We start from the raw sequence: 12,654 nt of genomic DNA, 5'->3' as shown, positions 1-12,654 counted from the left end.
AACACAGACCAAAATTAACTCAAAATGGATTAAGGACCTGAATATAAGACCTGAAACAATAAAATGCATAGAAGAAAACATAGGAGCGAAACTCAAGGACCTTGGACTTAAAGAGAATTTTATGCATTTGACCTCAAAAGTAAGGAAAGTAAAAGCTAAAATAAATGAATGGGTCTACATCAAACTAAAATCTTTTGTTCAGCAAAAGAAATTGTCAACAAGGTAAAGAGACAACCATCCGAAAATATATTTGTAAGCAACACCTCCGATAAGGGCCTAATACCCATAATATATAAAAATTCATACGACTCAATAACCACAAAAAAAAAATGATCCAATCAAAAAATGGTCAGAGAATCTGAAAAGACACTTCTCCCTGGAGGACATACAAATGGCCAAATGTCATTTGAAAAGATGCTAAACATCAGTAGCTATTAGGGAAATGTAAATCCAAAGCACAATGAGATACCATCTCACACCTGTTAGAATAGCTATCATCAACAGGACAAGTAATAAAGGCTGGTGAGACCGCAAATTGGTACAGCCACTATGGAAAACAGTATGGAGGTTCCTCAAAACACAAAGAATTGAGCTACCATAAAATCCAGCAATCCTTCTACTGGGTATTTACCCCAAAGACTTGAAAACCCATATCCAAAAGGATATTTTCACATTGATGTTCATAACAGCTTTATTCACAGTGGCCAGGATATGGAACTTCAATTAATAATTGAATAAAGATGTGGTACATACATGAAATGGAATACTACTCAGCCATAAAAAGAGATGAAATACTGCCATTTGTGACAACATGAATGGACCTCGAGATAATCATGTTAAGCGAAATAAGCCAGACAGAAAGAGTTGAAAATCACATGATATCACTTGTATGTGGGATATAAATCTAAAAGCAACAAGTGAACAGGACAAACAGAGACTCATGGACATGTACTATAGACTAGTGGTTAAGGTAGAGAGTGGGGGAGGAGGGGAAAGGTAGATGGGGTAAAGGAGGTCAAATATAGGGAAGTGGGGGGAGGGGAAAAGGGTAAAGGGGATCAAATATATGGTAGCTGAAGGAAACTAGACTTTGGGTGGTAAACACAATAGAATATCCAGATGTCAAATGATAATGTACACTTGAAAATTATATAATTGTATTAACCAATGTACCCTAATAATCTTAATTTTTTAAAAAATGAATATATGGCACTTCTAGCCTCTAAGGTAACAGCCAAGTTCTGCCAATAAGGAAAAGCTTGGGAGGGTGACATAGATGACGTTTGGCTAAATGACCCACAGCAGCTGTCACAAGGGGATTGGGTAAAGTGCCAACTAATAATCTGGAACCCTAGGTATTTATATTCTATGAATCTCTTTGGAGTTCAGCCAAGTTCAATGGCTCTCTCTTAGCTTTGTTTCTGTGAACAATCTGGATCAATTGATGGCCTTTTCCCATTGTCTTCATGAATATGGATTAATGTCTTTTTATTACTTGCATGTTATTTTGTTAGGGTTTTTGAAGAAGTTAACATGTGAATTTAGTCTATCATCTTGACCCGGAAGTTTAGAATTCAACTACAACAGCAGTTTAGATTACCTATCTATCTTGTCAACTTATATTTAATGAAAAAATTATAAGTTCATTACATTCTGCTACTTTTCCATAGACAACATCTCTTAGAAACTTCCTCAAAAATTCTACAAAGACCTAAGAAACAATTTGTTCATTTTGTACCTGAATCCTATATTCTTATAAATTTCTTCTTGTAAGACATTGTCAAATGTCATCACCAAAATAATTTTTCTTTCTGGTTGTTTTATTTATGAGTAATTTTCTCTTCTCACCCACATTTCTTTCTGCATGAAATTACTCATATTAGATTTATGGACCTCCACTAGTTGGTCCCTACAAAAATGACTCCTCTTAATTCCATGTTTATTTTTTTATCTAAAATAATGAAGTTCTTTTTTCTTTTTTGAAACAGCCTATATTTTCCTTGTAATACAATAGATTATGTTATAAATTCTAAGTCATTTAAAATACTCTGTTTAAAATCAGTTACTTGTTATTATAAAACAAATTTTTATAATGTAGACTACAGGTTTGAAAAAATGAAATCTCTTCAGGATGAAAAAATTAAAATTCAATTCTTTCACCTTCTTTATTCTATAAACTCATGGCAAGTAACAAACTCATCTTAAGACATATTTCATCCCTATAACTGTAACTGAAACCTAAAAAAAAGTACTTAAATATTTATTCAGCCCAAATATTGTAATTTATTAAAATATCTTATTGCATATATGGTATTCTATGAAAAATAATGCTGCTCTTTGACAAAGAACAACTTACTCCAAACTCAGCATCCCTCAACTCAAATGCTTCAGATTTCTAGATACATACACAGCAGAAAGTGTAATTTTCAAAACATTCCTATACCCATTACTATCGTTTTGTTTTAACTTTTGAAGTAAGCACTAAAAATAATAAATTCAACATATTTTCTAAAAATTAGAAAATGAATTTTGTATTTTGTAACATTAGACTCAGTGATTTTCTTTGAACAAGTAAAGAACATTTTCATCACTGGAAATATTTCTCTATGTTAATGCTAAGTAGAAAATTTATATAAATAAATATATAAATTGTTTAATCTAATCTTTTCTGGGACATGATGATAATGTCCGCTACATCATTTAAATGTTGAAATGCATATATCATATCAATTTCTATACATATTCCATTAATACTACTGATTACTTGGAAACTGGGAAAGACCAGATACTCAAACACTTTCTTAGATGAGACTATGACATTCACAATAATATTCCTTAATTTTTTTATATTCTACTATATTTATGAAATAGTCTAGCTAATTTTGTCTAAAAACAATATTTAAAAATGAGATTATTTAATGATAAAATCGTTTTAAACATGGATAAATAATTTAAAAGACATAATAAAAATATAAAATTAATTTTGATGACAAAGAAAATACCTTCCATTTGTACTTTCTTTTAATATCTGAATCTTATTTTTCCTTTTCATATTTAAGTTCTAATTTTACACATACGACAAAATATTCTTTTTAGATACCCTACTTTGATTTAGACTCTTAAATAAATTGGTGCTTTTTAGTTACTAAATAAAATGCAAGATTCATGCCAAACCTCAATCAGAAAGTCTAATATGTAGTTGTCTATTTTTATATATGTTGTTCACTCATTACATTGTGTTCATGCCACTATTTAATCATTACCGTTGCTTTAAATTTTAACTTTTGAAGGTAAAAGGTCTCCAAAGAAGGAGAATTTTACAACAGAAAACAATAAGCAGATTCTAATATTTATAAAAGTAAACTCTGCATTTTCTCTATATCCTGTAATCCATTGCTTCTTGCTTGTCACACTGGCTGCTTCTTTGTGGCTATCCATAACACACTGACATGTTATGATTATGATGTGATATATATATATACTCTTGGCATTTAACATATCATTGCAACATAGATTTTACAAAACTGAATGACTATGAAGTAAAATGTAATAAAATGTCAGTATTTACAAACTGTAAACAAATAAAACAACTATTATGCCTCCAAACATAGATATAAATCCAGTAGAAAATTGTTGACTGTTGACAAGGACATAAATATTCAAAGGAAAATTTCTCTTTCTTGAAGAACAGAACTGTCTTGTCTGAATTGAACATGAGATACATTTTCCCTAATTCTAGTTCTCAGTTCAGATAGTCATTGAGCTATTTGGGTGACAGCATTCCATTGCCAATGAAAGATAAAACTATTGTTGAATGGGATCAATGGACTAATTTTCTGAAACTCTGAACTACTATTTAGTGGAAAATCTCAAGACTATATCAACGGTGTTGTAACAATTAGACTATTATGAAGAACAAACAATGATGGAAAAGTGGAAGGGAACAATGGAACACAATTCTACATAATCTGAATTATCATCTTAGTCATGCAAACAAACTGTCAAGCTGAAATGTGAAAACTCTTGACTCTTACAAGTTCACAGTAAAAATGTCACATCAAATTGAATGACATTAATGCCAAAATAAAAATGTACTAGATATTTCCTAGGTAAACAAAATTTATTTTTAAGATTTTGTCCTTATGATATTGGAATCTATTTATTGCTATTTATCTGTTTACTACTTATTTGTACAACACTCTTCTAGTTGTTTTTTTTTCAGGAACTAGAGTGCTGTTCAACTTCAAAGTGCTACATAAAGTCCTGTGCTGTTCCTTTGATTTGATTTCAGATTGCTGTGTCTACCTGACAAATTTCTAAGCAGTATATGATCATGAAGTTTATGTCCCAGACAACCTGATGGTTGAAAATTAGAAGCACTGCTGGATACCATTAGTGGTGGCTGATTATAAACCTGCAGCAATCAGAATACTCTGAGACACATTTGAGCTGATTTTCCCAGAGATCCAGAAAGACAGTTTAGTAGTAACTAAAGAGGCCTTAGCAATGGCTTTCACCAGTAGTATTACAGACTGGCCCCTGCATCTGTAGTTCAGGTTTTGTGATCATTTCTAACATTAAGGTTAGTTCCTAACATTCAGGGTAAATCAACAGAAGCCTTATAATACACCTACAAATCATGTTATTCCTTTGTTAAATAAGGTAAAGAAAATGTATCCCAATATCTGTAACATTTTTTTGAATAATATGGTTGTTGCAGATAAAAGAGGTGGGAAAAACTTAAGCTTACATCAATTAATAATTACTTCCTTAGTGCAGACTTGTTTATTCTAGAATTAACTACTGAAACTAAGGGTTTTCATACCCACCAATGTTGCTTCCTAGGTTCTCTATACATTTTCTACGGCCTATATTAGCCCATAAGGTTTAAAGCCTGCACTTCATTAATTTATTCTGTTTTTGCTTCCTGGAGAGATAAATCCATCTTCTTAAATGTGCAAATGATAGTTTATATTCAGGACTCTAAACCATTTCATTTAATTATCAGTGTAATTTTAGTATAGTCTTCTCTCTGGTTCATTATTGAATTAATAAGTAAATATTTTCTGATGGAGAATTTTTAACTGCCGATTCAAGCCATTATATTTTCCCTTTGTAAATCAGGTTGCTTCCTCTTAAGATAATTATAAATATGAAATTTGTATAAATATTTTTTTTAAAAAAAACACTGTAAAAATGTAAACACATATTTATGATAAACTAATTTTAATGAGGCATCTCAATACCTATATTAATTAGAAATACTATGACCTGAAGAGAAATAACTAAAACATTCAAACAAAAAATATAAAAGTATTGGAGAAATTTTCTCTTACTGTACAAAAAAGATAGATGTAATTCCCAAAAGTCCTAGTAATACAGTAATAATTCAGTCACAATTTTATTTACACAATTATTTCCCTTAAGTGATAATATCCAAAGAATCCAGAAACTTTGTTTTTAAAAAACAATAATAGTCATGTGTACAAAGAGAAGTCTTTTATAAATTATAATTTTATTATTAATAAAAATCTATGTAGAAAGGGAAAAGAGAGTGTTGGTAGTATTGACAGACTACCTAGAGAATTATGTGATATGAATATTGGTCACAATTGGTCACATTTTATTAATGACAAAAAAATTAGAAAATTAAGTAAAAATTAATGGAAAAGTATAAATGATATAGGTAGAGGACATAGGGAGAGTTTAAGAGGAGTTTGTGAGTGGGACAAAAGACAAGGACAAAGGGCAGTGCTTCTGAGCTTGTATTTAGGTGTCTGTACTGAACCTTCTTGTTTGGGGACTTACTAGGTACTCAGACCTGTCACTTACTCTGAGAATTTTCTCAGTCATTGTAAGAAATGTACACAGGTCATTTCAGCTGCTCTATCTGGTGGTCACTCCTGGATTAGAAGAAAACCCTGGACTAGGACACTGTTTTGTGTGCGAGTTGGGTGATCAGTCATTTTACCAAACTGACACTGTAATTGTTTATCATCCTCCTTAAAGCTTAACCCACCCAAAAAGCTAGAATAAGCAGACAGGGAAGTTATCACAGTCTGTTAACATGTGATAATATTATATATATATAACATTATCGTTTTTACTGTTTTTCTTATTTTCAGGACATTCTTTTTTCCACAAAATGCAAATGAAAATAGAATAAAACAAAGCCAACTCAAAACCATTTCTGACACACCACTTTTCCAACCTACTTGCTTTTATTCATTCTCCAAGACTTAAATACATGTTACCTCTAGGATGCTTTTCTTGACCCCAAGCTTCCTGACTTTCCTTCCTACACCTAAGCATTTTTACATCCTTGATACATTTCTATCACAGCACTGATCATACTAGTTTAACCCAGGAAGAAGGTTTTTTTGGCAAACTCTCACTCATAGACATTCAACTGAATGTGACTTGATTGGCTGGTGAGTATAGCATAATATTGAATATATCAGCATCCTGGATACATGTATGAATGAGTACGGCCCGATATTATCATAAAAAAGAAGCTTGTTTTCCTGGGAGAAAGAAAGGTCAGAACTCCTCTGAAATGAGGAGGCAGAAACCTGTAGTTGCTAGCTTTACATTATTTGGAGCATCAAATTTCTTAAAACTTTAGGTGGCTGTTCTATTCCTTTTCTCATTCGGATTAAGAATAAAGGAACATCTATTTTAAAAATCTCTCAGAGTTAGGAGTGAGTGTCCTCATATTGCTAGTTATGCTGGAAGCTATATTAAAATAGAAAACTTTAGACATAAATGAAGTCCCAGGGAAGCCCAGCCTAGATAAAGAACATGATGAGGACCTGGTGAGATTCTCTCAGTTATCTCTGTCTTCTCCAGTGTATGCTCTCATTTTATCATCCTATTTTCTTTCCTTCTATTCTTTTCTATTTCAACCTGGAATGATCTGAAACATGATTATGTTTTATATGTTTATTATTTGTTGATTTAAAAAATCATTGAGCCCTCTTCTTAATACAATGAGAATGCTGAATATTTATTTACCCTAATATATCATTAAATTTCAATTCATTTTTATGGGCATAGAGTTTTTCAGTAACTGTTTTAGTGGTCCTTATAGAAAAAGAAATCTTTATGCCTAATAATAATTGTAAAATATCAAGAAAGTTAGCCCCTCCATTGTAGAATACACATCTCAGGCACCAATATTATATGAAACTTCAAATTAAGTTAAAGGTCTGTAAAATGGCCCATTTTGTGTGTGAAATTTGAGCCTATTTTATCAGCAATATTTAATGACGATATTGGACATTAAGTGACAATCCTGTTAATTAGCTCAGGGACTAGCATTATTCATTCTTTTGGCATTGAAGCAATTCTCATTACAATGGAGCTGATATGGGAATGATAAATGACAGGCTACTACAATTGTTATTATCTATTGAGCCAAATTAATGCAACCCCAAACAGAAGTATGCAGAGGAAAACATTCCAGTGACATGAAAACAATGTAAAGTGTTATCAAGGTGTCATAAACAATTTGGGTTATTTGAGAAACTGTCTTTGGTACCTAATCAAGCTAAAATACAAGTCTTCATTAGGAAAGGACTCTCTAATGGTTCAAGTACACCTCAGCCAGTTAAATCTAGAATAGTGGTCTCCAAAGATGACTGATTGTCAAAATTATCTGGAAATTTTTCTAAGGAAAGAGATAAAATTCTTGTGCTCTTCTTCCTCCTTTCTTCAATTTCCTCACGAAGATTTCTAAATTGATATATCTGTGGATTTTCATAAATATCTCAGGTAATTGTGATGCAAGCTTGGGAATCACAGATTTAAAATCTAAGTGAAAACAAGCTTCAGTTCACTCTGTTGCTGGGTTTTGTAAAGACGGTGCTTGCCAAGTCAAATTGTGGTATTATTTGAGGAAAGTAGTATTTGAAGTATTTATATTGATTGTCATTTCAGAATAGTATTTTCATTGACTATAATAAGCTAAGCATGAAAATTTATCTTTTGTGAATTTTTATGTTCACCAAGGTTAAGAGGAATTTTTCGACTTGCATTTAATCAGTTACTTAAAAATTCATAAGAAAAATCCATGTATGAAAAATTTCATTTTTTTTTAGGCGAGGCAACCCTTGGTTGACCTCACAGATTGCAAGGACTTTGTCAGCTTACAATCCCTTATTTTTTATTTTTTATGCCTACGGCACCTGGTCTTCCTAGGTGGTCTCCCATCCAGTACTAACCAGGCCTGACCCTGCTTAGCTTCCGAGATCAGACGGGATCAGGCTTGTTCAGGGTGGCATGGCCATAGATATGAAATTTCAATTCTTAAATATAAAAGTGTAACTTTTATATTTGGATTTGGATTTCTTATAAATTTTTGGTTATAATTGGTTTAACTGCAAAATGTTTGATCAAATAGCCACCTACTTTAACAGATCAAGTCTACCCATATTGACAGAGGTAATTTTGCTATAAGTGGGGCCTATTGAAAATAATTTGTATATTATTCACATATTGTTTAAGTTTAGTGAGAATATTTATATACAATATTTTTTGCTGAGATAGCTACAGGAAAAGCCAGTTTGTAATTTGAAAGTTTAAAGCAAGTGTACTTCATGGACCACCTGAATAAAGGCCCCGAGGACACTCATGAAAAAGTCTAGTTCCTGTGTCCTATCCCAGACCAACTGAATCAAAATATCAGAGGTTAAGTCTAAGAATTCATTTTTTTAAAAAAGTGCCTCTCCACCCAATCGAGAGATTCTTGTGTACACTACAAGTTGAAACTCCTTGCTCAGATTGCAACGTTTGTCTTGATGTTTAAGAGTTTTATGTTGTTGTCAAGTCTTTTTCAATAATGGAAACATTTTTTTAATACTCTTTGGTTGTTACATAATAAAATATTTAAATCTTGTACGTTGTCATAACTGGTGTCCTATTTTCCATTCTCAGGAATTGCTTTGAGTATAAGGAAGCCTAAAGGGCGGTGTAGATGCTGGGAATTCCCATCGCCTGGAAATAGGACAAGCTGCTTTATTTTATCTGATAGTCCCTCTCTTCTGCGAAAATACTCTCTTTGACATCTGTGCTCTCCCAGGCCTTTATCATGAAGAGGAAGAATGGATTAAGCCCCCAGAAAGGTAATACTTGCAAAAATAAATTAAAGGGAACATTTGTACTACTTTCAAATTATAATTTTGTAACATCTGTAAATGTAAAATAGTTTAATGAAACATCACTTATTTATTCTCCCAACTCTCAGAAAGACTGAGTGAATAATTTAGCATTTTTTCCTAAATGTCTTCTTTTCATATAATTGTTTATATGGTTGAGATGCTATAATATACATGTTTTAGGGGTTTTGATTATTTATCTTAATATGTTCTGTTATGGTTATTTTCTTAGATAATTCAAAACCATTATCATCATCTTTTTATATCTTCATATGAGTTGACTGTGTGGGTGATTCATTATTTCAATATTCATTCTCCTATATTTGCATGTTTAGATTGTATTTAAATTTTCAGTATTTATAACTAATGCTGAAATTGAAGTCTTCCTTAAGTATTTATAAAGTTAGTGTCAAAGGTTATGAATATTTAAAAGTTCTTGATAAATACAATAAAATTGCTTTTCAGAAAGATTAAAGCAACTTAAACTTCCTCTGGTGCATGATAAAAGCCCATGTATAAAATCTCATAAGGCTTATCTTTTATCCTTTTTTAAATTTAACTAATTTGTTATAACTAAGCATGTTGCTTTCACATAGACTATCTTTAGTTATATGACAAAGAAAAAAAGTCACATTCATGGGCCAATGTTAATGTATATAAAAAAAAGAAGGCCAAAGTGCTTAATTTCTATCTTAAACTTTGTCAAATAGAACTGTCAGACCAATGAAATAATAAAAAAACATTACTAAAATACAATCAAAGGTCAAAAATTGGGTGAAATAATTTTAATAACACATTGCTTTCTAAATGAATTTAAATTCTATACAGAACTATTCAAAGATCATGTAAATGAAAATGCTGAAACCTTCTCAGAGATATTTAGCTAAGGTACACTGAAGAACTAATTATACTTTTAAATACATTATAGCTTTAGTCCTAAATCTATTGTTTAATCTATTGTTGTCTATTACTATTCCCAATGCATTTATATTGATTCATTCCTCATTTATTTTATAGTTTTTGCTTTATATATTTGGTGTCTGAAGATTTATGAGAACTTCACTGTGACATAATTTATACAGTTAAAAGTAACAAGTGACCTTTCTTATCTTATTAATGTTGTTTTGCATTAACATCCATTTTGTCTGATAAGCACTATAACATGAGAATGGCAGTGAAGATCATGGCCTGTGGAGTCAGGCTGCCTAAACTGGACCTCAATCATGTCTCTCATAAGCTGTGACACCTTGGGCAAATCTGTTAGCTCTCTACACTGCAGTCTGCAAAATGTAAATAATAGTTCCTATTTAAGGGGTTGTTAAAAGAATTTTATGAGCTATTAGGCACAGGCTGAAAGCTTACAAAAGTGGTGCATCTATGTTGGTTTTCATTACTGAGTTTTCTCTTTTTTTTTCTTCCCTCTCCCTACTGCCCTCCCTCTTTTTCTCTAGTCTGTCTTTCTCTCTTCCTCCTCTCCAGGTTTCTTTTTGCATTTACTGATATCTTTGCAAATATTTTATTTTTAAACTTTCTGAGGTGTTTGAATAGATTGTGTCTTCTTCAGAGTTTAAAGTACTATTTTCATACAATGTAAAAAACATTAGTTTTTAATAATTGAGAATATCAAGTTACATTTATTACTATAACAAAATGTCTAATTTCTATATTTTTTATTTTTTATTTTATTAACATTCTTTATTTTCTATTATTTGTCATATGATTTATATATTCTTTAGCCTTTTCCCCACTGGTAATCTAGAGGAAATATGAACTGGTAGTTACCCTTATAACTCTAAATAATATGCTTATTTCTCAGTGTATTGACTTTAGCCATTAACAGTGTCCGTTATACCTCAATCCACTGTCATTAACTTTCTGTTCATTTTTGTAAACATATTTTTTGTAATAATGAATTATACTATATTTCAAGAATTAAACCTGCTTCCATTTTAACAATAATTATTAGAGCTTTATGACTATTTAAATAATTATATTTACCTACAAAGTTTAAGTGTTTGATAAAACTTTGTTTATTAAAATACATTTTCAAATATTTTTAGAAAGAGCAAAGTTGTGACTTATGTCATGAATTCTTTCATGTTTGATACTGTCTTTATACCTGAGTAACCAACTATATAGCTTGGCAACACATGCTTAATGAACAGGTTTTCCCCTCGGTACCTGTAGATTATGTCACATTGCCATCTCTTAGCTAATAGTGGTGAGAAGATATCTGAGATCAGCCTGATATTTTTTCCTACTAGGTGGCTTCCCTCTTTTTCCCTCATGACTTGTAGGAATCTTTACCTCAGCTTCAAACAATTCATCAGAATATGTCTCAGTCACTCTCTATTAATTTTTCATAGACTTAAACAAACTGTATATATAGTTTCACATGAACATTGTTCCACATAAGCTTTCTTATATTCATTTGTGCATTTTTTTCTCATCTTCAGAAATGCCAATTATTTGTATATCCAATCAACATTATCTCTCAAAGTTGAATATCTAATCTGTCATTATTTAGATTCTGGTTCTATAGTTTTACATTGTTTGCTATTTTCTCCACTCTAGTCTCATATTTTGCTCAGCTTTTTTAAAATGCTAATTCTACTCATTGATGTTGCTAAGGTAGGGTTAAATTTTGAAATCATTTCACTTTTCTCATCAAATGCTTTACTTAATTTTGCCTGTTTCCTTTCATCTGAGGCCTCTTTATTCTTAAAATTCATTTCATAGAAATCATAGTCTCTTTGATTTTCTCAAAAATTCAAAAAACTGCCTTTTAAATGTTTTCTAATTTTAGGATATACATTTAAATGCATACTTTTATTTGTCTTTTGCATGCTATATCTCCTTTTGTGTATTTTTAACTAGAATTTTAGAGATAACATAATATTTTTGTTGCTTTTGTTGTTTTTATATTCTTCACTTCTGAATCTGGGAAATTCCATCCATTCTTGTTCGTTGCCCCAAAATAGTGTTAATGGACTGTCTTTTATTTTCCTTCTCTGTTTAAACAGACGTTCTTGGAATCTTTTCCTTATTCTTCGAAGAGGGTGCTTATTTAGTTACTCAGTTGCTTGAAGGAGGGTATAAGCAGGGCCTGAGGTAATGGACAGCAACATTCTAAGGCTGTCATTCCTTCCCATTTTCTTTCCAAACCAGTTGACTCTTCTGCTAAGAAGCATATCTGGATTTTGTCATTCTTCAGCTTTGGCACAGTCAGCCAATGCAGAAAGATATTCATTATGTCATAAAATCTTTTTTGATTGGACTTGTGCAGCCCCTCTCCCCGCTTTTTTTTTTTCAGCTACAAAGTTTATTCCTTGCTTCTTTTTCTCTATATCGTCTATGGTTCAGCTTTGCCTTAACCAAATCTGCAAACCAAAATAGCACAAACACATTTCTCCCTATCAACTCTGCTGCACCTCTGGCTGGGGTGGAGTGCAGGTCTTAAGCTAGGAGTTTCTTGTTCCTTCTGTAGGCCACTCACTGC

At 31.5% G+C, this 12,654-nt stretch overlaps 1 protein-coding gene and 1 pseudogene across 5 annotated transcripts in view; both read right to left on the bottom strand.

Moving 5' to 3' along the window:
• GRIA4 (glutamate ionotropic receptor AMPA type subunit 4) overlaps positions 1 to 12,654 on the bottom strand; it is a 317,944-nt gene that overhangs the window by 276,407 nt on the left and 28,883 nt on the right. The gene's annotated exons all lie outside the window — the stretch shown is intronic.
• LOC112476270 lies at positions 8,175 to 8,292 on the bottom strand (annotated as a pseudogene).

This window comes from Pteropus alecto, unplaced genomic scaffold (assembly GCF_000325575.1).
Source record: "Pteropus alecto unplaced genomic scaffold, ASM32557v1 scaffold12, whole genome shotgun sequence".
Taxonomy (NCBI): domain Eukaryota; kingdom Metazoa; phylum Chordata; class Mammalia; order Chiroptera; family Pteropodidae; genus Pteropus; species Pteropus alecto.
This window is presented reverse-complemented; position numbering and strand designations above follow the sequence as displayed.